The following is a 26,983-nucleotide window of genomic DNA, read 5'->3' as shown; positions in this document are numbered from 1 at the left end:
AAGAATGGGCAGTGGGGAGAAATCAGGCACTTCATTGGGCCATGGGCTCTCACAATCTGTAGACCTGGTCATTGGTTTTGTTTTGTTTTTTTCTGTATTGTTAAAACCCTCTACTCATGCACAGCAGGTATAGCTCGGTGGTTGAGCACCTGCCTCACATGTGTGAGGTCCAGAGATCAATTCTTGGTACCTTCTGGAAAAAACAAAAACAAAAACTAAACCTCTCTATCCAAATTCATGGAGGATATTTGCTTTTAGATTCTTGTTGCCCACTAGTTCAGGATAGAACCATGAAACCTTTGTTTCTGACCAAGGAAAAGTGGGGGCATTTATTTCCTCCTCTTTGACTGTTCCTTCTGCCGGCTGCCTTTCCCTGGTAGTCACACCACTCCCCTCCAACTGAGGAAAGAAAAGACAAGTGAAGCATGCAGCGCGGGGGCGGGGGCTTCACATGTAAATATGTGTGTTTCTTACTTATTTTTCTTTACTTCATTTAAATTTAGTTAAATTTGCTTTGTAAGTTTTTCATCTTTCCCAAAGCCCTCTTCAAATATACCTAGCCGGGTGGCAGGAATGTGGAGAAGCATGGGAAAATACAATTAATGTAACCTATGGACTATAGTTAACAGTAATACTGTAATATTCTTGCATCAATGCAAAGATGCACTGTATTAATAATAGTGGGTATGGAAAAAATATACCGAAAGTACACTATGGACCATGGTTAGTGGTAATAGTCTGATGATATTATCTCATAATCTGTAACAAATGTTCTACAACAGTGTGCTGTGTCGGTGTTGGGTTGTTGTATGGGAATTCTACACATGTGCATGATTGTTCTGTAAGTCCACAACTTCTGTAATAAAAATATATTTTTTTAAAAAGACAAATAAAAGATGAAAAAAATCCCTAGCTGGAAAAAAAAAACTGTCATTGTACATGGGGTGCTCTTTTTTGGTAGTTGCTACCATGTTACTCTGATGGAAGCTCTGGTGATCCAGACTCAGGTGTAATTCCTCTTACGCATCTGAATGTTATCTAATTCTATTACCTAATCGATATCTAAGTCTATTTTTCTTAGGAGAATAATTACCTGATCATTTATAAGCTTAAAATTTTACAAGGAGTAATAATATTTTCCTCTCCTGTGCTGCTGACTAGTTTTCAATTGCTAACTCTACTGGCTATAGTAATCCCGAAATATTTTTATTCAATAAATGAAGATATTTGATGACCCTTTAAACTGGATCTCCAGGAAAGATTCATCTTACTGATGGACTTTATAGCATGATAATCATCTTTTGTGGTTTCCTCCTGAGACAGCTGTCTCCTGGAAAATCAGACTGGTCTGTAATGACAGCCTGGCTCATCTAAAAGGACGGATTGGAGTAAATAATAAACATCATAATTATAACTAACGTTTACTGAGCCCATGTCACTACCCATGCTCAATAAGCACAGCTTAGTGCTACACAGAAGTAGAAATATTTCTTCCAAAACTTGACTCATCTACTTCAGTGTCAAAGCTTTCTTCCTTCGCCCTGCTCCTGGTTGTCACGGACACTTACATTGTAGACAGTGTCCCCCCAAATTACAACTGACCGTGTCCAGAAAGCTGTTATGATTGCTCACCTACTGTCTCACCCACGTTCCTGGGAGGGAGAAGAATGGCCACTCCCTCTTTGCCTGCCTCTGTTTTCTCTTCCCTCCGCTGCCCTTGAGGTCACTTCAGGGCGCCCTGACATGGCTGGTGACTTTGGCAATTTGATTTTTCTTTCACACTTTTAAGTGGCTTTGCTTTTTCTTGGGGGATGAAAACCACTCACTTTATATCCATCCTTTGGATGTGTAGGGATGGACAGAGATTTTTCTTTTTCCCTCTTTTTCTAGCAAATATATACTTAGGGGAATGTACTGGTGATTCTGGTTTTCATTTAAATGCCTGTTGTGCTCACGAGAGATGTGTTGGAGTCTTTGCTTTAAACACGCAAGCACAGCAAGCTCAACCTACAGGTAACTGGATAGGACAAAAAGCTTGGCGTGAAGGGCAGTGACTAATCTAAGGGCTGCAGTGGTCAAATCTTGAGTGGAAGGAGACGACAAACTTCTATGAGAGCAGAAAGGAGATGGGAGGCTCTGCCCATCACACCAGGACTGCTCAGGATAAAAACAACCGCATTTCAAGGTCAGCTTCTCTTGTATCCCAATTCTCATTTCTGAAGCAAAATCATAGGTTTTGTCTCAAACCATGATCAGTCTGATTTCCTTTATTACTACTCCTGGAATGTTTGTATTTGCTGTTAAACAAAGTCAGAAAAGAGCTGTAAAAAGCATTTTAAAGGACAAGAGTGGTAAATGGTGGGGGACAGAGTTCTAAAATAAATATCATTGGTCTTTTCTGCGTAAACATTTTAGACTTCTAAGTAAAATTGATTTTATAGATTCCTGCCTAATCAGTGAATTTATTCTTTACCATTCGCTGCAGTGCTGCATTAAGTTTGCCAATTTTTTGTAAGTTCTGTAAGATTTTTCTGTTGAGTCCAGTCTCTCTGATTTTAAAAATCTAAGGACAGGGGAGTGGAGGTGGCCCAAGCAGTTGAGCACCTGCTTCCCACATGGAGGTCCTGGTACGGTTCCCGGTGCCTCCTAAAAATAAAGACAACAAGCAAACAAACAGAAAAAACAACTCAGGGGAGCCGGTGTGGCTCAGTGATTGAGTGCCAGCTTCCCACATATGAGGTCCCTGGTTCAATCCCTTGCCCCAGTACCTCAATAAAAAGGTCTAAAGGCAGCGTGATTATCTGCAGGGGGTGTGACTAACTTCGCCAAATGCAATCTCCAGCCTCCTGAAAGGGATTTCTTAATCCCATACCCATAAGCTGGTAGAAGGAGCTGCTGTGGGCAGGTCACATGAGGTCAGCTGACGGCCAGGACGCTGAAACTCTGGGTGGGCCTGTCTGTACTTCCTTAGGAACTTCCGCCTTCTCCCCTACGAGTATTAGAAATCAGACTTTCCTTTGGAGGAGGGCCCAGTTGCAGCATCCTTTATGTCAGTGCTTCGGGGCTTCAAATTAATTACTCCCACATTTTAAACAACATCCATTTCAGGACCTGCTGTCCCCAGAACGTCTCCTTTCCTCAGACTGTACACTCTTGGTTGCATTTATTCTTCATTGTTAAATGAGAAGCAATGTTTCAGCATGGGTATTCTTAGATGTTATGCACACATTTCTGAGAACATCTATTCTCATGGTAAACATTTTTCCTTGGTGAATACTTTCAGCTTCTGTAGAGCTAGGCATTGACCCTGAGTAAAACCAGTTAGAAACATCACGGGTATGAAAAAGAGAACTTAAGACTTAAAAAAAAAAAACAATGTCCTTCTGTAATTCTTTTCCTTCTTCCATGTTATTTTCTCTGATCTCCAGAGCATGACAAAAGTTCAAGCACAAACTATAAAAGGAGAAACAGAAAAATTCTCCTTTAACATTAAACATAAGATGTTATACAATATATTTTTTAAAGTACACAGTGAACGAGGAAGGTATGGTACAAGATAAGAGGTTTTCATTTCTTTATGGAATAGATGAAAACTGTATTGCCCCTCTTCCTTATCTATCCCACCACCTTTTTTAAAGTAGCTGTATTAGTCAGCCAAAGGAATGCTGATGCAAAGTACCAGAATTCTCTTGGCTTTTAATAAAGGGTATTTATTTGGGGTAGAAGCTTACAATTACAAGACCCTAAAGAGTCCAACACAAGGCTGCTTTCTCACCAAAGTCTGTTGTCACGTTGAAGCAAGATGGTGGGTGATCTCTACCTGGTCTCTCCTTCCTTCTTCTTCTGAAGGCTCTGTGGCCCCAGCTTCTTCTGAACTTAGCTGTAGGCTCGCACAGGGCTTGTCTCTCAGAGCTTCCTATATAAGCTGTGAACTATCAGGCAAATGGCTCATCTCTCCCTGGGGCTCCAGGATCAAAACTGACCAATTTCTCCTCTCTTCTTCCACTTGTGTCTTCTTGAGAGAGTGTCCATTATATCAGCCCACCAAGGGGGCGGGCCTTGATTTGGTTGCCTCAAAGCCCTAAACTTAACAGGCAATTCAATTAAGACATGTCAGCTGAATCTAATGTATTCAAAGGGTATCATACGCAGAGGAACAGACCAGCTTACAAACATAATCTTTTTCTTTCTGGGAATTCATAAATAATATCCAACTGTAATATCAAACTGCCACAATAGCAAAGACTTTAAAACTAATCTTTGGTGCTAGTGGCCAAAACAGTGGTTATCTTTGTGCGATATTGATTGGGAGGTGGCACAAGGGACCCTACTGGGTGCTTGAGCTGGGTGATGGACATGGGGCTGGGAGGAAGGATACAGGGCGGGGAGGGAACAAATTGAGGTAAACACTTATGACATGGGTGCATTACTGGATGTAAGTTACACCCCAACAGAAAATAACCTAAAAATAGTGAAGATTTGACCTAAACTAGTGTTACAAGATCTAAACAACGTTTCAAGTTCCCTTGATGTACCGTGTGCCGTCTGACAGCTCACACCCTCTGTCCAGTGAGCACAGCGGTGACCCAGCAGGTCAGCCTGCACTTTGCAGGTATGTCCAGTTGCACAGGAATCAGATGACTCTCCGGCCATCAGCAGGGCTTTCAGTTTGGAGTGGACTGTTTGTTTCAGCACTTTTGGGCCACTTCAAAATGATGAAAGGAAACAAGTTTGATAACTTACGAGACCATTGTGAACACATGCAATGTATGATATTTTTCTGGAAACCGCTATTTAAGCCATGGGATCTAAATTAATTATACTTTCCAACACATGAGGAGCCATTTCCCAGAGACCACGATATCAAGACAGTGCTGTGCAATGGTCAATGCTGGCACAGGAGCTGGATGACCCGGCTTTTCCCCCTGGCCTTGTCACCAGTACTGAGTCACGTCACCCAAGTCACCTGAATGCTCCAGCCCGCGATTTTCTTATTTATGAGACAAGGAGGCTTTACTCTAAAATGATGAGACAATAAAATTTTGAATTTTACAAACTTTGAATGGATGTATGGGACAGTCACCGGTCCCCATAGGAGAGATACTTTTAAAAAAATAGGAACTTGGAGAGTGGATATAGCTCAGTGGTTGAGTGCCTGCTTCCATGTACAAGGTCCTGGGTTCAATTCTTGGTACCTCCCAATAAGTAAATAAACAAACAAACATGGTAAGAAAAAAACTTTAAATGGTAAAGAAAGGTATAAAATGAGGTCGCCTTCTCCAATAACTTCGAATCCCCTTCCTCAAATATAATTCTTGTTAATAATTACTTATGCTTCAAGAATTTTTATGTAAACATCATCATGTAAGTGTATAGTCTTTAAAATGTTTACAGGAATGGCTGCATACCAAACACTTTTATATTTTGCTCCCTCCCCCCATTTCATAACATATTTTGGAGACCCTTCACATGCATACATACAGATTTGTCTCATTTTTAAAAATAAGCATGTGTTATTTAATTGTTCACCAAAATTTATTTAATCCATCTCCGACTAGATGTTTGGGTTATTTCCAGAATCTTGTCATTACAAGTAGTGCTGTAAGGAATATCTCTCTGCAATATAAGTAGGCATTATTTTGCAAATATAGTCAATAAGGTAAATGTTCAGTAGTAAAATTACTAGATCAAAGATAAGTGTATTTTAAATTTTGGGAGATTATGTTAAATTATCCTTCAGAAAGGTTTGCCAATTAATCCTCCCACCCTTGCCAAAACAGGGAATTATCAATCTTTTACGTTTTGTCAATTATACATAAAAATATGGCAAGGGTTAGATTTTAAGATAAGAAAATTAAAATGTAAGCTTTTCAGTCTTAGTGTATTTCCTTGGTTTTGGCCTAACAGAGCAGTCTCTTTCATCTTTAACTGTTTGGTGTTTTGCATTTTTTTGTCAATTTATTCTATGATAACTTTGGAAGTTTAACAATTAACTACTTATATTACTTATACTACTAAGGAACACTAAGGCACATCTTATATTTGCATTGTGTTTCAGTTCCTCCTTGATTTTAAGAAAATTTCCTCTAATGTGTACATCTGAAATTTAACTGACTTAGATGAATGCAAAATGTCCACCTCTCTAAATGGACTGTGTGTCCTGTCATTTGAAGTGGGAGTGATATGGCAGCTTCCAGAACAACTAGGTCAAAAGGAAAAACAGATTATGCTTTGCAGAACATGCATAGTTTTCTCCCATCAGTCATTACAGATATCCTCTTCTGATCTAGTAGGGTTCACCCAAATAGCTACCTGCTAACCCACCAAGGAGGGCAGAGTGCAATACCCTATCAGGCAGAAATGTAATTGTTGAATATGAACAATGGTCTATTCCTCACGTGGTTTCTCAACTTCTGTGAGCATAGTTGGTGGTAACATGTCTATTTTATAAAAAGGAAAAATGACAGCAATGATAAATGATAAATTCAAAGTCATTAGGTTGGGGTACATCTGAAATAAAATTTCCAATTTTAAAATCTGGGTTGCTTTAGAAATTATCACACACAAGGAACTTTCACTGTTCCCACAAGAAAATTCTAATGATCCCTAGAAGATTTTATAACTTTTCTTTGAGCTGCAAAAACAAACATCTGTTATAGACAAATCTCTAGAGTTCACTCATGAATATATTTTGTCATTTAAACCCTCAGGAAGTATCTGAGAATATATTTGCCACAGACAAGGTTTTTAAAACATCTGCAATGAAACTGAGAAAAGAAGAGATAAAGAGAAGAGGCAGAGAGGAAAGGAAGGAAGGAAGGAGAACAAGGAGGGGAAGATTAGAAAGGAACAAAAGGGAGGTGCTGAGAGTGTAAGTGAAGAAGTCAAGGTCAGCTAGAGGTTGATGGGGGGAGGGCAGAATTATTTTTGACGTTGTGTTGAGCCTAAATCCTTCCACAAGTTGAGCAAGGTCTTAGGTGTCAATTTAAAAGTTCCTCTTAGGATACCTACTAGAATCATTAGATCTGTAAAAGGAAAATTGCATTCTGCCAAGATATGTAGAGAACAATTTATAATTGAAAAATGAAAAATAAGGGAGAGGGACTGTCATTTCAGAAAACGTGTAGTAGACATCCTTTTCCCTATTACTCCCATTAAATACAGCCCCAAACTATGGACATCATATAAGCAACAAACATAAGACTAAAAAGTAGAGAGAAGGTGGCAGACTGACCAGGAACTTCGAGATTCAAGAAACCGACAAGGTGGTGAGCTCCCTGGGTTCTCCTTTTGCCTCAGATAGCCAAGAACTGGAGCTGAAGAGGATGGTAACCCAGAAATGCCAACAGGCACAGACCAAGAAGCCCCACCAGAAGCCTGCTTTCTCTAGCCAAAGGACCTGGAAAGCAGCCCAGCAAGACAGAACACTTCTAACCAATAACTGCCCTACACCTGCCAAGCACCACAGAAAAACCCGTGTCCCACCAACGCAGGCTGGCTGGGGAACTTCGCCTTCCATTCTTGCCGGGCTGTCATGAGGCACCTCAGCTCCACGGCCTGGTGTCAGAGAGGGCTTAGTGGGATGTTAGGGTTTTCACCACTGCCCAGCAATAACCAAGCCACCTTCAAGGTGTTCGCAGAGGCCGCGTGGAGAGCAGGAATAAGGCACCTCTGCCCCTCCCAACAAGAAGAGCAGTGCAGGCCTGGTGGCGAGCTGGAACTCTCACCCTGCCCCGAATAACAAGAAGTGCATCCATCCCTCAGGTATCAGTGGATGCCAAGTGGGCCCTGGGCTTCTACCACTACCCGGCAGTAATGAGAGGGTGACTGGCCCCTGTACCCCTATTAAGGTAGGGTCAGAGGAAGCTGGATAAAAACAGAAGTTTAAAGAAGATCCAGAGTTTCATAGCCTAATCTCCAAAGTTTCAACTGAAAAATCACATAGCATGAAATTGTCAGAAAATCTCAACTTGAATGGAAAAAGGCAACCCCAATAAATGCCAATTCTGAGAAGATATTTTAGAATTATCTAACAAAGATCATAAAACAACCATCCTAAAAATGCTTCAATGAGACATCATGAACACACTTAAAAAATTAAAAAGGAAATCTCAGCGAAGAAATGTAAGATCTAAAGAAGAGTCAAATGGAAATTTTAGATCTGAAAATAAAATAACCAAAATTAAAAATTCAATGAATGGGCTTAACAGCAGAATGGAGAGGAGGCAGTAAAGTATCAGTGAACTTAAACAGAGAAAATTTGAAATTATCTAAACATAAGAGAGAGAAAATGGACTGAATGAAAAATGATAGAGCTTCTGGGACTTGTAGGGCTATAAAAAAAGATCTAATATTTGTGACAGAGTAAAGGTAGCACTGAAAAAATTATGAAAACTTTTCAAAATTGACAAAAGACATAAATCTACAGATTCAAAATGCTGAGTGTGAGACCTCTGAAGATCTGAAAATTCATTCCCAGATAGCGATTATGGCAACATTTCGACTAATCATTTCCAAGGACACTGAAATGAGGAAAAAAACTTTGTGGTGAGTTTCACCATTTCTGGAATCATTTTCTGAAGACACTAAGCAAATTGTTCACCTACGTGACATGCAGTTACATGAACAGATAATGTGATTCTATTGATGAAAAGTGTGTTGCAAAAAAAATATCAAAAAAAGTCTAAGAAAGAGATTTTGATGAAGTGCCACCCACTGGGCAGTTTCACGGAAACAGAAGCAGTCAACATTGCAGAAATACCCTCATATATCTTTAATGCCATTCTGGTGGAAACACCACTAGCACCATTCTTTCAAGACTGTATGTCCAAAAATATTCTGGATGCACTGAATATTGAAACACTGTGCAATAAACTACAAGTTTTACCTTGAGTCATTCTTTAAGTTCTGGAAGAATCATGGTGATTTCACAGCAAATTATTTGCCCATTCTTTGAGTTTGAGGTTGACAAGTGGGGTTTTATCATCACTCTTATCTCCTTTGGAACTTGAGCAAAGATGACCAAATGTCCCTTGACCCAGACTGTGACGACTCTTGGCCCAAACAGAAGACTTTGAACAGCTGAAGAGAGTAACATATCATTATGGAGTATACAGGTCTTTGTTTGCAGCCATAGGTGAAGGATGCGGGTTTAAAACACTGGAGAATGTGTTCTATGAGCATGCGGTACCAATGAACGTGCTGACCTTCAACAGATAATTCCAGTATGGAGTATTTTTTGCGTACATAAAACTAAAGGAACAAGAAATTAGAAATATCATATGGGTAGCAGAATGCATTTCACAGAGACATTGAACCACTGACAGTTAAAACCCAACTTTATTTCTTTTTTTTATCCACCCCCCCTCCCCGTTATCTGCTCTCTGTGTCTATTTGCTATGTGTTCTTCTGTGTCCGCTTCTATCCTTATCAGTGGCACCAAGAATCTGTGTTTCTTTTTGTTGCATCATCTTGTTGTGTCAGCTCTCCGTGCATGTAGCACCATTCCTGGGCAGGCTGCACTTTCTTTCGCGCTGGGTGGCTCTCCTTACAGGTGCACTCCCTGCACGTGGGGCTCCCCTACGCGGGGACACCCCTGCGTGGCAGGGCACTCCTGGCGCGCATCAGCACTGCGCATGGGCCAGCTCCACACGGGTCAAGGAGGCCCGGGGTTTGAACCGCGGACCTCCCATGTGGTAGGCAGACACGCTATCCATTGGGCCAAGTCTGCTTCCCAAAAACCCAACTTTATAATCCAATGCAGCAGGGGGTGGGGGTGGAGGCAAAGTCAGAAAATCCTAAGTGTTAAAAAGGAAGTTATAGAGGAAAATAAAAGGAATTGTGTTTAGTTATCTAGGCTACACAAAAATAAACTGAGCTGCACCTTCATAAATTGCAGACCCGCTGGAAACACAGCAAACCTACCCTGAAACAAAGCACTGCTTGTTTTCCAACAGTCTTGAATCGTGTTTCCACATTTATGTTTCATTGTTCACTGGGACTTGGACATAATTTTAATTAATTAACACTTTCATAATTTTCTTATTCTTGTTTGGTTGTGTTAAAAATTAGACTGAGGGAAGTGGATGTGGCTCAACCACTTGGGCACCCACCGGGTTCGGGTCCCAGCGTCTCCTAAAAGAAGAGGAGCAGATGCTGCCTCCTGCTGCAACGAGCTAGACGCTGCCATAACAGAGCTAAATGCCGCCTCTAGCCGCAACAGTGCTAGACACCACCGCAACAGAGCCAAATGCCGCTTCCTGTAGCAACAAGCTAGACTCTGCCGCTGCCACAACAAGCAGAGGCCACAAGCCAGCAGACGCCGCAGCCTCCAGGAAGCGGATGAGGCTCAGTCCGTTGGGCACCCGCCTCTCATGTGGGAGGTCCCGGGTTTAGACAAGCAAACCATCTGGGTGAAGGGGGCAATAAATAAAGAAAAATAAAAGTAAATAAAAAAAAAAAATTAGACCTAATAAAAGTATTTTACTCTTTGCTTTTCCATAAAACTCCACAGGCCCAAATACTGAGCTAAAAATACTTTCTACCTTCTCTTTTCTTCCCTCTGTCCATAGAAGTCCAAAGCTGTATACAGCCCACATGGACCACATTTGATGGGAAATATTGTAGCTTTTTGTTTCTTCATAAACTTTGATCTGCTATGCTCAGAAAAGCAGTACAACCCCAAATCATATTTCCTAGATGCAGTGTTAAATGTGTTAAGGCTACCACTTATATTTTCTCTCAATTTTCTTTAAATAAAAGGTATCTCTCTCTCTCGTTAAAAAAAAAAAAAAAAAGCCCAGTGAAGCCCAAGTTTAGAAGGTCTGGAGACATCCATACAAGAGTCACAATAGTCAAACTTCAGAAAACTAAGGACAAAAACCTCTTGAGATCAGTGAGGGAAATGATATGGTGGGTTGAATTGTGTGCCCCAGTTTGGATATGTTGTTGATTCTGGTCCTCATTCTGGTGATTGGACAAAATGTAAATAAGATCTCTTCAAAATGTTACTTCAGTTAAAATTGGCCCAACTGAATCAGGTTGGGTTTTTAATCCAAACTACTGGAGTCTTTGATGCGCAGAGCGAAAGTCAGAGAAAGAAACCACAGGAACAGCTGAAAGCTAAAAGTCAATAAAACCTGGAAGACAAAGGAGAAGACACTGCCATGGGCATTGCCATGTGACAGAAAAGCCAAGAACTCCAAAGATCACCGGCCAAGCAAAACATTCCAAACCTGGGAGGAAGCCATCCTTCTAGCCTCTGAAACTGTGAGCCAATACATTCCCGTTGTTAAGTCAACCCACTGTATGGTATTTGTTTTAGCAACTCAGCAACTAAAACAACTTACCTATGAAGGATAAAAAAAAATTCAAATGACGACAAATTTCTCATTATACACCATGGAGGCCAGAGGAAGGGGTGCAACATTTTTGAAGTGCCAAAAAAGTGTTATGAAACCGGAATTCAGTATCTAGAAAAAAATACCCTTCAGGGAATGAAGGGGAAATTGAGACATTCTCAGATGAAGGAAAATTAATTTGTTGATAGCAGAACTACCATAAAAGAATGACTAAAAGAAATTCTCGGAGCAGAAAAATGATTAAAAGGGGGAATTTACTGGATATGCTGAAGGCAGGGATTGGGAAAAAGAGGTGTAATATGAGGGCATTTTCAGGACTTGGAATTGGCGTGAATGTCATTGCAACAACAGATACAGGCCATTATATATCCTGCCAAAACCTACAGAATTGAGTGGGAGAGAGTGTAAACTACAATGTAAACTATAGTCCATGCTTAGTGGAATGCTCCAAATGTGTTCATCAATTGCAATGAAAATATACTACACTAGTGAAAGCAGTTGTTAATGAGGGGAAGGATGGGAGGTGTGGGGAGTGGAACATATGGAAATCCTTTATATTTTTTGTGTAACGTTTTGTGTAATGTAAGTATCTTTTAAAAAAAATAAAAAATATATTTTTTAGAAAGGGGATTTTTGAACATTGGGGAGGAAGAACAAACTATGGAAAGAGTTCAAAATGGGTAAATATAATACGTTTTCTTTTTGAGTCCTCTAAATTATGTATGATGTTTGTAACAATTATAGCATGTTGATTGTGATCCTAAAGGTATGTAAAGGAAATATTTAAAAGTATTATAAATAAGGAGGTTAAGGCTTAAAGGAGGTAAGGTTTATATACTTTACTCAGTGATAAAATCAATACAATGATAGGTTATGTATATACAATGTAATACAGCAACCTCTAAAGCAGTCATAAAAAGAGTGACAGCAACCCCTAAAGTAGTCATACAAAGAGAAACATTTAAAAACACTATAAAGTTTTAGTGAAACATCAGTAATCGTATGCAAATGAACACTATAGATAAGTCAAAAGGTAGTTTTAAAAGAGGTACAAGTAACCCATAGAGATGTAGGAAAAACAAAACAAAAATGAAAATCAGAGAGAACAAATAAAAAATAAAGTGACAGACTTAAGTCCTATCAATAATTACATTAAATTTAAATGTACTAAATATACCAATTAAAAGACAGAGACCAGAAGAATGGATTGAAAATTCTGCTGTATATAGGAAACTCATGTCAAAGAAAATGGTGTAGGTAGATTGAAAGTAAAAAAAAGAATGACATATCACACAAATATTAATCAAAAGAAAGTGGATGTGGCTATATTATCATATAAAGTTGACTTCAAAAGAAATAAGACTACAAGAAATAGAGAGGGACATTACAAATGCTAGTAGGATCAATCCATGAAAAAGGCACAGCAAGCCTAAATGCACATGTACCAAACAAGAGAGAGCAAAAGTGAAGCAGAGGTTGAGACAATGGAAATAATAGACAAATCGAGAGTTATAGTTGGAGAATTCAATACTTTCTCAAACAATTCCTAGAAGGACTAAATAAAAAAATCACAAGGATATTAAAGAACTCAACAATTCCATCAACCAACAGAATCCAACCAACACTTATAGAATACTGCACTCAATGACAGCAGAATAATATTCAAATGCCCAAAAGAAATATACTAAAACAGACCATCAGAAAACCTCAACAAATTTAAAGGAACTGTAATTGTACAAGGTACACAATGGAGTCAAACCAGAAATCAGTAATAGAATGATAAGAAGAAAATATGAAACATCTGGAAACTCAAGAACATACTTCTAAATAACTGACGGGTCAAAGAGGAAGATTCAAGGGAAATTTTTAAAATGCACTGAACTGAATGAAAATGAAAATACAATATATTAAAATTTGTGGGACACAGATGAAGCAGTGCTAAGATAGAAATGTATCATACTAAAAACATTTGAAAAGAGAAAAGTCTAAAGTCAGTAATTTAAACTCCTACCTCAATAAACTAGAAAAAGATTAAAATAATTCAAAAGTAAGTAGAAGGATGGGAAACAGATATGGCTCAAGCGATTGCCTCCTGTCTACCATAGAGGAGGTCCAGGGTTTGATTACTGAGGTCTCCTGGTGAAAGACAAACTGGACTGCATGACGAGCTGGCCCACACGGAGTGCTGGCCCATGCAGGAGTGTTGGCCTGCCCAGTGAGCTGGTGCAGCAAGATGATGCAACAGAAGGGGACACAGAGGAGAGACAACAAGAGACACAGACCAGGGAGCTGAGGTGACGCCAAAGATTGAGTGCCTCTCTTCTACTCCAGAAGGTCCCAGGATCGGTTCCCAGTGCCACCTAAAGAGAAGAGAAGCAGACACAGAAGAACACACAGCAAATGGACATAGAGAGCAGGCAATGAGCACAAAACAACATGGGGGGGGGGCGGAGTGGGGAGAAATAAATAAATAAAATAAAGCTTTAAAAAAAGCAAGTAGAAGGAAAGAAATACTAAAGGCAAGAGCAGAAATTGATAAAATTTAGAACAGAAAATATACAAAATTAATGAAACCAAGAGCTGGTTCTTTGAAAAGAATAAAATTGACAAACCTCTATCAAGTCTGATTGACAGAGGAAAAAAGAGAGAAGACTCAAATTAACAATTTCAGGAATGTAAGGGAATATCATTGCAATCCTTCAAACTTCTAAAGGATGATAAGGGATACCACAAACAATTCTACTCACATAAATTTGATAATTTAGATAAAATATGCCTATTCCCTGAAAAATACAAACTACCACAATGAACTCAATATGAAATAGGTAATTTGAATAGGCTTATTCAAATTATCTGTAACTCTTTCAGAAATTGAATTTGTAATTTAAAATCTGAAAAAAAAAAGATCTCCAGGCCAGATATTTTCACCAAAAATTCTGCCTAACATTTAAGAAAGAATGAACACCAATCCTATACAATCTATCTCAGAAAATATAGAACATTTTTCCAATTCATTTTATAAGGCTAATATTTGTCTAATACCAAAAGCAAAGATAGCCCAAAAAAAGAACTGCAGATTGATGTTCCTCATGAATATATATGCAAAAATCCTTTAAAAATGAGCCTACAGGGAAGCGGATGTGGCTCAACCAGTTGGGCACCCGACTGCCACATGGGAGGTCCCAGGTTCAGGTCCTGGTTCCTTCTAAAGAAGACAAGCAGATGCCACACCCACCACAACGAGCTAGACACCACACCTGCTGCAATGAGCAGATGCCTAAACGAGCAGATGCCACAAGCCAGCAGACACCGCAGTCCTCTGGGAGTGGATGTGGCTCAGGCCATTGGCACTCATGTCCCATGTGGGAGGTCCTGGGTTCAGTTTCCAGTGCCTCCTGGAGAAGGTAAGCAAACAATGAAGCAGGCAGACAGAAACCCATTGGGAGGGGAAGTGGGGGGAATAAATTCCAAAAATAAAATAAATAAATCTTTTTTTAAAATTAGCCTATAGAATCCAGCAATTTATACAAAAGAATTGTATATAAGGGGTTTTATTCCAGTGATGAAAGTCTTGTTCAATATTTGAAAACAATGTAATCTACTATATTCACAATCCTAAAGAAGGAAAAACAAATGATACGTATAAATGGAAGGAGAAAAGCATTTTACAATAGTCAATATCTATTGATGGGAAGTGGTTGTGGCTCCACTGATAGAGCATCTGCCTACCATATAGGAGGTCCAGGGTTCGGTACCCAGGGCCTCCTGACCCGTGTGGAACTGGCCTACCCACAGTGCAAGGAGTGTCATGCCCCGCAGGGGTGTCCCCTGAGTAGGGGAACCCCACGTGCAAGGAGTCCACCCCACAAGGAGAGCCGCCCCATGCAAAAAAAAGCACAGCCCACCCAGGAGTGGCACCACACACATGGAGAAGCTGATGCAGAAAGATGATGCAACAAAAAAAGCTACAGTTTCCTGGTGCCTCATGACAAGAATGCAAGTGGACACAGAAGAACATACAGTGAATGGACACAGAGAGCAGACAACAGGGGGGAAGAGGAGAGAAATAAATAAAAATAAATCTTTTTTAAAAATCTATTGATAAAAATCCTCAGAAAATTAGCAATACAAGGAAATTTCCTTAACATGATAAAGGCCATCTACAAAAAACCTATGGCCAACATTGTACATAATGGTAAAATGCTTCCCCCCTAAGACTGGGAACAAGACAAGGATGTGGACTGTCACTACTCCTAGTCAACATTGTAGAAGCCCTAGCCAGTGCAGTAAAGCAAGTGAAGAAAGAAAAGGCATTCAAATTGGGAAAGAAATAAGGAAAATCATCCCTGTATGCAAAGAGCATGATTGTTTACATAGCAAATCCCAAGGAATCTATATTACAAAAAAACTCCTAGAGTTAATGAGTTCAACAAGATCACAGATAAATACACAAAAATCAATTGTGTTTCTATATATTGGTAATAAGCACATGGACACTAAAATAAAAAATAAGACACCATTTATTTTCACTCAAAATAAAATTAAATATGTAGGTGTAAACCTAACAAAACATGGACAGGACTCACATGCTGAAAACTACATCATGCTGATAATAGAAACCAAAGATCTAAATAAATGAAAATATATATCACATTCATGGATTAGAATTCTCAACATAACAGTTAATTCTCCCTAAATTGATATATAGGTTAAACACAGTTACTATCAAAATACCAGCAAGATTATTGTAGATATAGACAAGATTAGTCAGAATGGCCAAAATAATTTTGAAAAATAAGAATAAAGTTGGAGAAATCGGTCTAATTAATACCCTGATTTATTTTATAGCTACAGTAATGGAGAGTGTGTGGTACTGGTGCAGGAAAAGACACATAGATCACAGAATAGAGAACAGAATAGAGAACACAGAAACACACCTGTCCATCTGCCATCATCTAATTTTTGACAAAGGTGCAAAGCAATTCAATGGAGGAAGGCTAGACAGGTTCTCCAAAAAAAAAAAAAGTCATAAAGTCATAGAAAATGTATTTGAAGACTACAGCAGTGGAGCTGAAATAATTTTCGCACCATTAGCTGTCAAAACATACCTCTTTAGGTATATTGAGCTATTTACTAAACCTGGAAAGTTTTTAAGTTCCCTATAAGTACAGTAAACATGAGAGACATACAGGTGGGGTTTTCTGTAGAATTTTATTTGAGTGAAGGTGAATATAAAGCAATTTGCAGTCATTATTTTGTTTGTTTTTACTTTATTTTATTTTTTTATTTTTTATTTTCTTGAAGATACATAGATCACAAAAAGTGTTACGTTAAAAAAATTAGAGGTTCCCATATACCCCAACCCCCCACTCCTCCCACATCAACAACCTCTCTCATCACTGTGACACATTCACTGCATTTGGTGAATACATTTTGGAGCACTGCTGCACCGCATGGATTATCGTTTACATTGCAGTTTACACTCTCCGCCAGTCTATTCAGTGGGTTATGGCAGGATATAGAATGCCCTGCATCTGTCCCTGCAGTATCATTCAGGACAACTCCAAGTCCTGAAAATGCGCCCACATCACATCTCTTCTTCCCTCTCCCTGCCCTCAGCAGTTACCATGGCCACTTTGTCCACATCAATGCTACAGTTTCTTCCATTCCTAGTCACAATAGTTCTATAGAGCAGTCATTATTGTAATAACAAGAAAACTGCTAAAACATGAATCCAAAACACAGCAGCTTTGAAATTTCAAAGCATTTGGTAAGACTATTGCTAAGGTTTTTTCAGTGTTGCCAGTAGCGAACTGCTTTTCCATTAATGGAGAAATCATGCCTTTCAAGCATTTTAAACATGAAAATATTTATAAATGTGTGGTTTGGAGGAAATGTTTAAATTCATTTTTCCCTAATTTTCTTTCTCTTCAGGACAGAGTCTTTAAACAAGTATTTTGTAGTAATAACTGTGTTAACTTCAACTTTGGAATGCAGTAGCTATGTTAAAGATTAACTATTTGGTCTTACTGAAGCCAACACAGACTTTGCTGTTGGGAAAACAAAACAAAACAATGATAACAACAACAACAAACAAACATGCAACTTCTGTACAACCCTGCAATTGACATTATCCCAGAGAAATGAAAATTTATGTTTATACAACAACCTGTCTATGAATGTTTATAGCAATTTTATTTGTAATAGCCCAAAACTACAATCAACCGAGATGTCCTTCAATGGGTGAATGGTTAAACTCTGGTATATCTGTATCATGGACTACTATTTGGCAATAAACAGAACAAACTATTGGTACACACAACAAACTGATGAATTTTCAGGGAATTATGGGGTGTGAAAAAAATCTAAGTCCAAATAGTTACATACTGTACAATACTATTTATATAATATTATTGAAATGGAAAAGAAATGACAGAAATATAGAACACATTGGCCATGCCCAGGATTTCAGGATGGGTCACTTGGAATGAGAACCCAGCTGCCACACTGTGAGAAGTCCCAGCCACATGTATGTGGTCTGGGTAGAGAAGCCCAGCTGAGCTCCCAGCTAAAAGTCAACACCACCTGCCAAACACGTCGTGAGTTATCCTGGGTGTCTAGCCCAACTGAGCCGTGAGATGAGTGTGAATGAATCAAGCCAATATCTGATTTTAACTACATTGGTGAACCAACCAAGAACCATCCACCTGAGCCTAGTGAATGAATGATGACTACTTATATCTTACATTCAAATATTTTATAAGTTAGGAAGTATAGAATTTAATAGCTATTGATTTCTAGTTTCTTACTACATAGTTACTTTTTTTTACTAAAGCTAAAATTAGGAAATAGTTCAGTATGTGATATACATAGAACTGAAAAGAATGCTTATTTACCTAAGTTTCAATCCTTTCCAGGTACTATTTTTTTTTAAGATTTATTTATTTTTATTTCTTTCTCTCCCCTTCCCCCACCCTCCTGCCCCCAGTTGTCTGCTCTCTGTGTCCATTCACTGTGTGTTCTTCTGTGTCCACTTGTATTCTTGTCAGTGGCACCCAGAATATCTGTCTCTTCTTTGTTGTGTCATCTTGCTGTGTCAACTCTCCATGTGCGCGGTGCCTCCCTGGGCAGGCTGCACTTTTTTTGCGCGGGGTGGCTCTCCTTACAGGGCACACTCCTTGCACGTGGTGCTCCCCTATGCAGAAGATGCTCCTGCGTGGCATGGCACTCCTTGCACACATCAGCCCTGCACGTGGGCCAGCTCATCACATGGGTCAAGGAGGCCCTGGGTTTGAACCCTGGACCTCCCATGTGGTAGGCGGATGCTCTATCCGTTGAGCCAAATCCACTTCCCTCAAGGCACTATTTTTATTTACACAAATTTATCATCTGTCTGATTTTTAAATTAGGAGAGATGTTCCCAGTAGGTTTACAGAATATATTTTGAGCACACTCTTCCTTTTGTATGAACTGGAGTAGTGAATCAAAAAACAGAGAAGGCCTTAAGATTTTGTAAATATCAGAGATTTATAGATTTTTCTCTTTAACCAATAAGGGATTTTAAATAAATTAGTTAAATAGTTTCAGGCACTTCTTTTATGTCAGTATTGATTATTTTAGGAAGTTATTAAAGAGGCCTCTACAAGAAAACCTTTGATTTTTATACCATGGAATGCAATGTATTTTATTTAACCCAATAAAGCATAATTACTTATTTAGATCTTAGAAGAGCTGGCATAAGAATGGAAATCATATGCCAATAAGCTACCCTATAATTTTAGCTTCCTATCTTTCCCATGAGAGAAGAAAACAGCTGCATTTATCCATTCATGGCTGATAAAATCCATTTGTTTGTAATGTACTATCAAAGTTACTTTTTCAAAAGCAACCTCTGGCAACATTTTAATTTCTAGTTGTCACATATGCTTGAATGAATCTTAATAGGAGGAACTGCCAATTCTGAAGGACTACCAAAGAACTAAAATATTCATCCGACAGGAGGCCTGCCAAGGCCTTCAAGAGTCCAACTGCTTCCTCAAATTACCCACAAGACTGAGTCGATCTGGAGAATGTTAAACTAAGAATATTAGTTGCTTCGATACTTAGTTTGACATCTGAACAGCTGAAATTAAACCGGGAATAGCCAGACTCATCCACGGTTAGAGGTTAGAGTCTTTCTAGAACAAGCGAAATTGTGACTACTGTTCAGTAAACACCATCAGTAGTGCTCTATCTCTGCACTATCACTGCAAAGCCTGCCAGTCTTTTGATTAGGAAATTGAAAGAATGGAGAAATGAGTAAGGATTCTAAAGAGACCCTTTAAAAAAAATCACTTAACTTACAAAGACTGGGCTTCTAGAAATTTCATTTGTTCAATAAATAATATTAGGTGCCTGCTCTAGCTGCTGATCCTCCATTCTCCATGAAAGCAGCCCCTTCTGGGTCAGGGGTGTTCGGCTGTCTGAGCAGAAGCCAAGCTGCCTGCACCAGTTACAGCACCGCCCATGACCTCTGTCTTCTCAAAGCCACCCCCGGCCCCTTTGCACGCCCCAGGCTCACCATGCCTCGCCCCCTTTTCTAACCCTTCAGGTTTTAGACCAGAGGTTCTCCGTAGTGGCTGCAGATTAGAATCGAGTGAGCAGTTTTCTGTTTGTTTTTTAAAAACCATATAATCTCTAAAAAGATTCTAATTTTTACCGCTCTGGGGTGGAGAGGAAGGGTGAGTATTTCTTAAAAGCTACCCAGGTAATTTTAAGGTGCAATCGGAGCCGAGAGCCACCTCCTTGGATCCCTGCCTCCTCTGCCCCTGCCTCCCTTCTGAGTCAATCCCACCTCCACATTCCAACCCGCAGCCCAAGTATCACCTCACCTCAGGGTCATTTCCCAACACCCGCAGGTAGCAAAACATCTCTCTACTTTGGGTCCCGGTGATACATGCTGCGTAGTTCTATCATAGCCCCAGGAGCTAGGTATTGAACTGTTTTGATCAACAGGTCTCTCTGCTTAGGGTAGGGTTCACCTCTCCAGCCCCTGTGTCAATAAATGTCACTGGGAGAAATAAGTGACAGATGTTAACTCTTTTTACAACCCCATCTTCCCTGGTTTAAACCCGCAGACCCCTGGGGGTAGTACTCCCAAGCCCACTGATATTCCAAAGACCTATAAATTCTTTAAATTCTCTGCTGCAGACCTGTCAACAGCAGATAGGAGGGGTGTGGGAGGGAAAGCACAGGGCTGTAAAAATCCACCATTGTAATACACAGCCTTCCGGTCTTTGTACCCCATTTTGGCATTCTGTAAAAAACATTAATAAAAATAGCCCTGTGCTAGGCACTGTTCTAAGATCTTTGCAGAGTTCTTCATTTCGTTCTTACAACAATCCTACTTGGTAGATACTAATATTAATCTCATATACAGTAAAGAAACTGACATTAAAACCTTACCCATAGGAAAGTAGATATGGCTTGAGTGATTGGGAGGTGTGGGTTCAGTTCCCAGTACCTCCTAAAGAAAATGAGCAAGACAGCCAGCAGATGTGACAGGCTGGTGCAGTGAGCTGATGCAACCAGATGATGCAACAAGAGTCACAAGGAGGAAAACATAATGAGAAACTCAGCAAGCAGGAAGCAGCAGTGGCTCAAGCGATTAGGCACCTCCTTCCCACCTGGGAAGCCAGGTTCGGTTCCCCGTGCCTCCTAAAAAGGAAGACAAGCACACAATGAACAGACAGCGAGCAAGTGCAAATAACGAGGGGCTGGGGAAACAAATACATTTTTAAAATCTTAAAAAAAAACACAAAACCTTACCTGTATTATTTCATATTTCCAATACCTCAGAGGAAACTGAAGCTCAGAAAAACAAAAATATAGTCACATGGCTAGGGAGTGGGATCAAATCCAACTCTGTCACTGATTTGTTTAAATGGTTGGGAAGCACCGCTAGACAGAGTTTAACAACCTATATGACAGAGAGATGCTTTTGCCTGCAACTACAGGTCAGATCCATGTAAACAACGGACACATGCATTACTTCCTACAACCATGAGTCCTGAGATAGGGTGGGCTCCAGGAATCATCTGATGCGGCCTCCACTCTCTTCTTTCTCTGCTCTTCTCTCCACATGACTGGGACTCCATCTTGAGGTTGGGTCCTCTCACCAAATGGCCCTTGCAAACCCTCCATCACACTCAGACATGACAGGCTTTTCCTAACAGATCGGGTGAAAGGGGATGGGATGGTGACAATCCATAGAAGGGCTGGGATGGATGCAGGGGAGTCAACTGCCATCACCATCACCACGTATATTCGTACAGTATTCTTTTTTTAAAAAAAAAATGTATTTTCTTTATTCCCCCCACCTTGTTGTTTGCACTCACTGCCTGCTCTCTGTGTCCATTCACTGTGTGCTCTCTGTGTCTGCTCGTCTTCTCTTTAGGAGGTACTGGGAACCAAACCTGGGACTTCCCATGTGAGAGAGAGGTGCTCGATCACTTGAGCCACCTGCACTCCCTTCCTATAGCATGCTTACATGGTGCTTCTCTCTTGATTTTCACAACTTATGTGACATGTGAATTTGGGGGTGTTTTCAAGGGTGTTTGAGGTAGAGGAAAAAACTTAATTAAAAAATGTATTGGGGAAGCGGACTTGGTCTGATGGATAGGGTGTCCGCCTACCACATGGGAGGTCCATGGTTCAAACCCCGGGCCTCCTTGACCCGTGTGGAGCTGGCCCATATGCAACGCTGATGCACACAAGGAGTGCCGTGCCACGCAGGGGTGTCCCCCGCATAGGGGAGCCCCACGCAAAGGAGTGCACCCTGTAAGGAGAGCTGCCCAGCGTGAAAGAAAGTGCAGCCTGCCCAAGAGTGGCACTGCACACACGGAGAGCTGACACAAGATGACGCAACAAAAAGAAACACAGATTCTGGGTGTCCCTGATAATGATAGAAGCGGTCACAGAAGAACACACAGCAAATGGACAGAGAGAGAGAGAGCAGACAACTGGGGGGGTGGGGCGGGGAAGGGGAGAGAAATAAACAAAAAATAAATCTTAAAAAAAAATGTACTGTGTTAACATACATAAAAGTTCCCATTTTAACCATTTTTGAGTGTGCAATTCAATGGTGTTAATTACATTCACAATGATAGGTGCCCACCACTGACCATTCATTACCAAAACATCTCCATCAACCCAAAAAAATATATTTTTAGCACACTTTCCCCTTTTCCCCAGTCCCTGGTAATGTCTAATTAGCTTTCTGTCTTTACAAATCAACCTGTATTTCATATGAATGGAATCATACAATGTCTGTTCTTTTGTGTCTGGCTTATTTCACTCAGTTGCAATGTATATTCACGTTGTAGCATGTATGAAAACTTTATTCCTTTTATGGCTGAAAAATAATAACAAAGTTTGGCCATTGTATGTATATACCACATCTTATTTATCCACTCTTCTTTCAATAGGCGCTTGAATTGTTTCCAACTTTTGGTTGTTGTGAATAATACAGCTATGAATATTGGTACGGGTAGCAGTTTGAGTCCCGGCTTTAAATTCTATCTGGAAGTAGAATTGCAAGGTTTATAAGATCCATTCTATAATATAGAATTACTATAAGGTAATTCTATGTTTATCTTCCTGAGGCAACTCCAAACTGTTTCCCAGTAGCTGCACAATTCTACATTCCAAAATACATGAGGTCCCAATTTCTCCATGTCCTCACCAATATCTATTATTTCCTGGGGTTTTTTTGTTTGTTTTTTTGTTTTTTTAATAATAGCCATCCTATTCTAATTAAAAAAAAAAAAAACCATCCTAATGGGTATGAAGTGGCTCCTTATTATGGTTTTGATTTGCATATTCCTAATGACTGAAGTCAGTAGGCCTCTTTTCATGTGCTTATTAGCCATTGTCTCTCTTCTTTGGAAAAATGTCTATTGAATCCTTTGCCTATTTTTAAATTAGCTTGTCTGTTTGTTGTTGAATTGCAGGAATTCTTTATATATTCTGGATATTAAGCCTTGGTCAGAAACATGATTTTTTGTTCTCATTCTGCTGATTGCTTTTTTGGTCTTTTGAGGTATCGGGTATTAACTCGGGGACCTTATATGGGAAGCCAATGCTCAACCACTGAGCCACATCGGCTTCCCTGAGTTGGTTTTTTGGTCTGTTTTGCTTGTTGTTCATTTTAGTTTTTACCAGAGGTACCAGGAACCAAACCCAGGACCTCCCATGTGGGAGGCAGGAGCTCAACAACTTGAGCCACATCTGCTCCCTCTGTTGGTTGCCTTTTCACTTTCTTAATAATGTCCTTTGATATACAAACATTTTTTATTTTGATGGAGTCCACTTTATGTTTTCTTTTATTGGTAGTACTTTTTGTGTCATATCTAAAAATCCACAGCCAAATACAAAGACCTCAAGATTTCCCTCTGTTTTCTTCTAAGAGTTTTATAGTTGTAGCTCTTACATTTAGGTTTTTGGTCCATTTTGAGTTAATTTTTGTATATGTTTTGAGACAGGGACCCCATCTTCATTTCTTCATATTTTTGCTTGTGAACATTCAGTTTTCCCATCACCATTTGTTCAAGAGACTATCCTTTCTCCATTGAATATACTTGACACATTTGTCAAAAATCAACTAAGTGGAGGTTTGTGGGAAGATGGTGGAGTAGGAGGTTCTAAGATTAAGTCTCTCCATCAGAACAACTATTAAACAGGCCGGAACTGTCTGAAACAAATATTTCTAAATTACAAAGTGTAGTAGAACACTACACAGTATCCAGGGAAAAACAGGAGGAAGAGCATGGTAAATTGTGAAGAAAACACAGTAAATAGCTCTCTGCACAGCCGTTGCCAGTTCCCGCCCTCACTCTTGCAGCAAGCCACTGTGGGGTCCAGTCCCTGGCTAGCTCGCCGGTGACAGAAATGGATATAAAAGCCCTCTTCCCCAAGATCAGGGGTGGGTATGGCCAATCGCTGATCATGAGTTTTGGTGTCTTTTTTTATTTGTTTATTCCTTGCCCCCTCTTTGTCTGCACTTGCTGTCTTTTCATCTTCTTTTTTAGGAGGCACTTAGAACCAAACCTGGGGCCTTGCTGGGAGGGAGGTGCCTAATCTCTTGAGCCACCTCCACTCCCTGTTTATTGCGTCTCTCACTGTGTTTCCTCAGTGTGTCTCTTGGATGCATCATCTTGTTGCATCAGCTCACTGTCTTGCTCATCTTCTTTAGAAGGAACCGGGAAGCGAATCTGGACCTCCCATGTGAAAGGCAGGAGCCCAGCTGCTTGAGCCAAATCCGCTTCCCTGATCATGTTTTTTGATTAGTGACTTTGGATTACAGGGGGCTTGGCTCTGAGGTTGGCCTTGTTCCAGCCTGGCCTGGACAAAGGCAGCTGAAGAGATAACATCACTACACAGAGCTGCAGGGGACAATTCAAGATCTGCATTTGCTGGGAAGGTCAAGAAAGCATGGCTTAGGAGCATCATAGAAGAAGCCCTCTCCCAGAATTTGCCCTCCACATGAAAGCAGCTTGAGATGACAAAAAGGAAAGTAGCATAGGAAACTACTGAGGCAGATGGCCTGGGGCAAAGGACTACCTGCTCTAAACACCTGGAAGGGGGAGAATATCTGTCTCTTGGGATGTAAGAGAGGGCATTTAAACTCCTATAAACAGGGTAACACCTAAGTACAAACCCAGGACAAGACAAAAGGCTAGAAAAAAATGCACTTTGCATTTGCTTTGGTTGTACTTTCCTAATAAGATGGCAGACACTCAAGAAAATCTCTGTCATAACACCAGCTTGGTATAAAATCAAGAAACAGACATGCCAGCCAATAAACTGCCAAGCTAACATTTTAAAATATTAATTAAAATATACAGTGCGCAACAAAATGTTACAAGACAAAGAAACAGGAAATGATGGTCCATCCAAAGGAATAAAAATCCAGGGGAAAAAAGAAAATAAAAACAATGAAGACCATGTCATGGGCATACCAGACAAAGTCTTGAAAAAATGATCTTCCCTGTGCTCAAGGAGAAGGAAAACACAGTGAAAGAACTAAAGAATATCAGGAAAACAATGAATGAGCAATCTGAGAACCTCAATGAAGAGACAGAAATTCTAAAAAATAATTAAACAGAAGTCCTAGAATTGAAGACTACAATAACTGAAATGAAAAATTCCTGGTAGGGTTTCAACAGTGTATTGAAGCTGGCTTAAGAAAGAATCAGCAAACTTGAAGACAAGACAAATGAAATGAGAAAGTCTGAGGAACAAAAGGAAAAAAGAATGATAAAAAGTGAAAAGAGCCTCAGGGACCTCTGGGACAAGTAAGTGTACCAATACACACATTATGGGAGTCCCAGAAGGAAAAGAAAGAAAGAAAGGGGCAGAAGGAACATTTAAAGAAATAATGATGGAAAACTCCTAAACCTAGCAAAAGACATGAATATGCACATATAAGAAGCCCAGAGAACACCAAACAGGACAAGCATGAAGAAAAGCACACCCTGTCACATAACAATCAAACTGTTGAATTCAGAGGACAAGGAGAGGGTTCTGAAAGCTGCCCGAGAAAAGCAACATGTTACATGCAAGGGAGTCCCAATTAGCCCGAGTTCTGATTTCTCATCAGAAACCATAGAGGCAAGAAGGAAGTGGGTTGAAATACATGACTATACTTAAGGGAGCAATTTCCAACCAAGAACTTTATATGCAGTGAGACTGCTTTCAAAAATGAGGGTGAAATAAAAACATTCCCAGATAAACAAAAGCTGAGGGGGTTCATCACCACTAGACCTGCCCTACAAAAGATGCTAAAGGAAGTTCTTCAGAATGGAAGTGGAATAGAGAAATAAAGACTTCCAGTAAAAGTAACCATTTGCTTTGTACTTACAGTGTACAGAGATATAAATGGTACCGAGAACAAAAAATGGTGGCAGGAGTGGATGTAGCTCAGTGGTTGAGTGCCTGCCTCCCACCTATGAGGACCAGGTCCAATCCCCAGTACCTGCAAAAAATAATAATAAAAATAAAATAACAAAAAATTAAATAAATTTAAAGATAAAGTAATATAATGAAATGTAGGCAATGAAGAGGCAGCAAGAGCCACCCGGGAATATCCCAGAGCACTGTGTGCCTGTTCCCCATGCCTGGATGGGAGTGTGGGGTCCTCCTCTCAGACTCCCAGCCCAGGAGACCCTCTGCCCCTCTGTCCCCTGTCGGTTGGTGCGTTCAGGCCCTGCCTGACTGTCGTGGAAGGTCTTTGTGGTACCAGGAGAGCTGTACTGTCCGGGGTGGGGCTCAAGGGTTCTAGATTCCAGTGGGCAGACCTGTGTCCCACTGCCCCTCACTGCATCCGCAGTCTGTCCCTAGTCCCTTGTATCACATGGGCCTCCGGCTGGTGCCCTGTGGCCATGCCCCTGAGGCTGCAGCCTCCTGAGCACCTCGCCCAGCCAGCATGAGACAGAAGCCCCCGGAGCCTCCAGCCCTGGCCCCACTCGCTTGGTGGCTGCGCCATCCTGCCGCTTTCTCTCAAAAGAGTTTGGGGTCCCTGGAAGCAAAAAGGTATGCTTTTCCCTGGAGCAAAAGGGTCTGCTTCCTGATGGGGATCCCTCTCC

At 40.3% G+C, this 26,983-nt stretch overlaps 1 pseudogene; it reads left to right on the top strand.

The window, feature by feature from the left end:
* LOC101443633 (V-type proton ATPase subunit d 2-like) overlaps positions 1 to 24,438 on the top strand; it is a 35,956-nt pseudogene extending 11,518 nt beyond the window's left edge.
* Positions 24,439 to 26,983: the final 2,545 nt, after the last annotated feature.

This window comes from Dasypus novemcinctus, chromosome 16 (genome assembly GCF_030445035.2).
Source record: "Dasypus novemcinctus isolate mDasNov1 chromosome 16, mDasNov1.1.hap2, whole genome shotgun sequence".
NCBI classification, from domain to species: Eukaryota; Metazoa; Chordata; class Mammalia; order Cingulata; family Dasypodidae; genus Dasypus; species Dasypus novemcinctus.
This window is presented reverse-complemented; position numbering and strand designations above follow the sequence as displayed.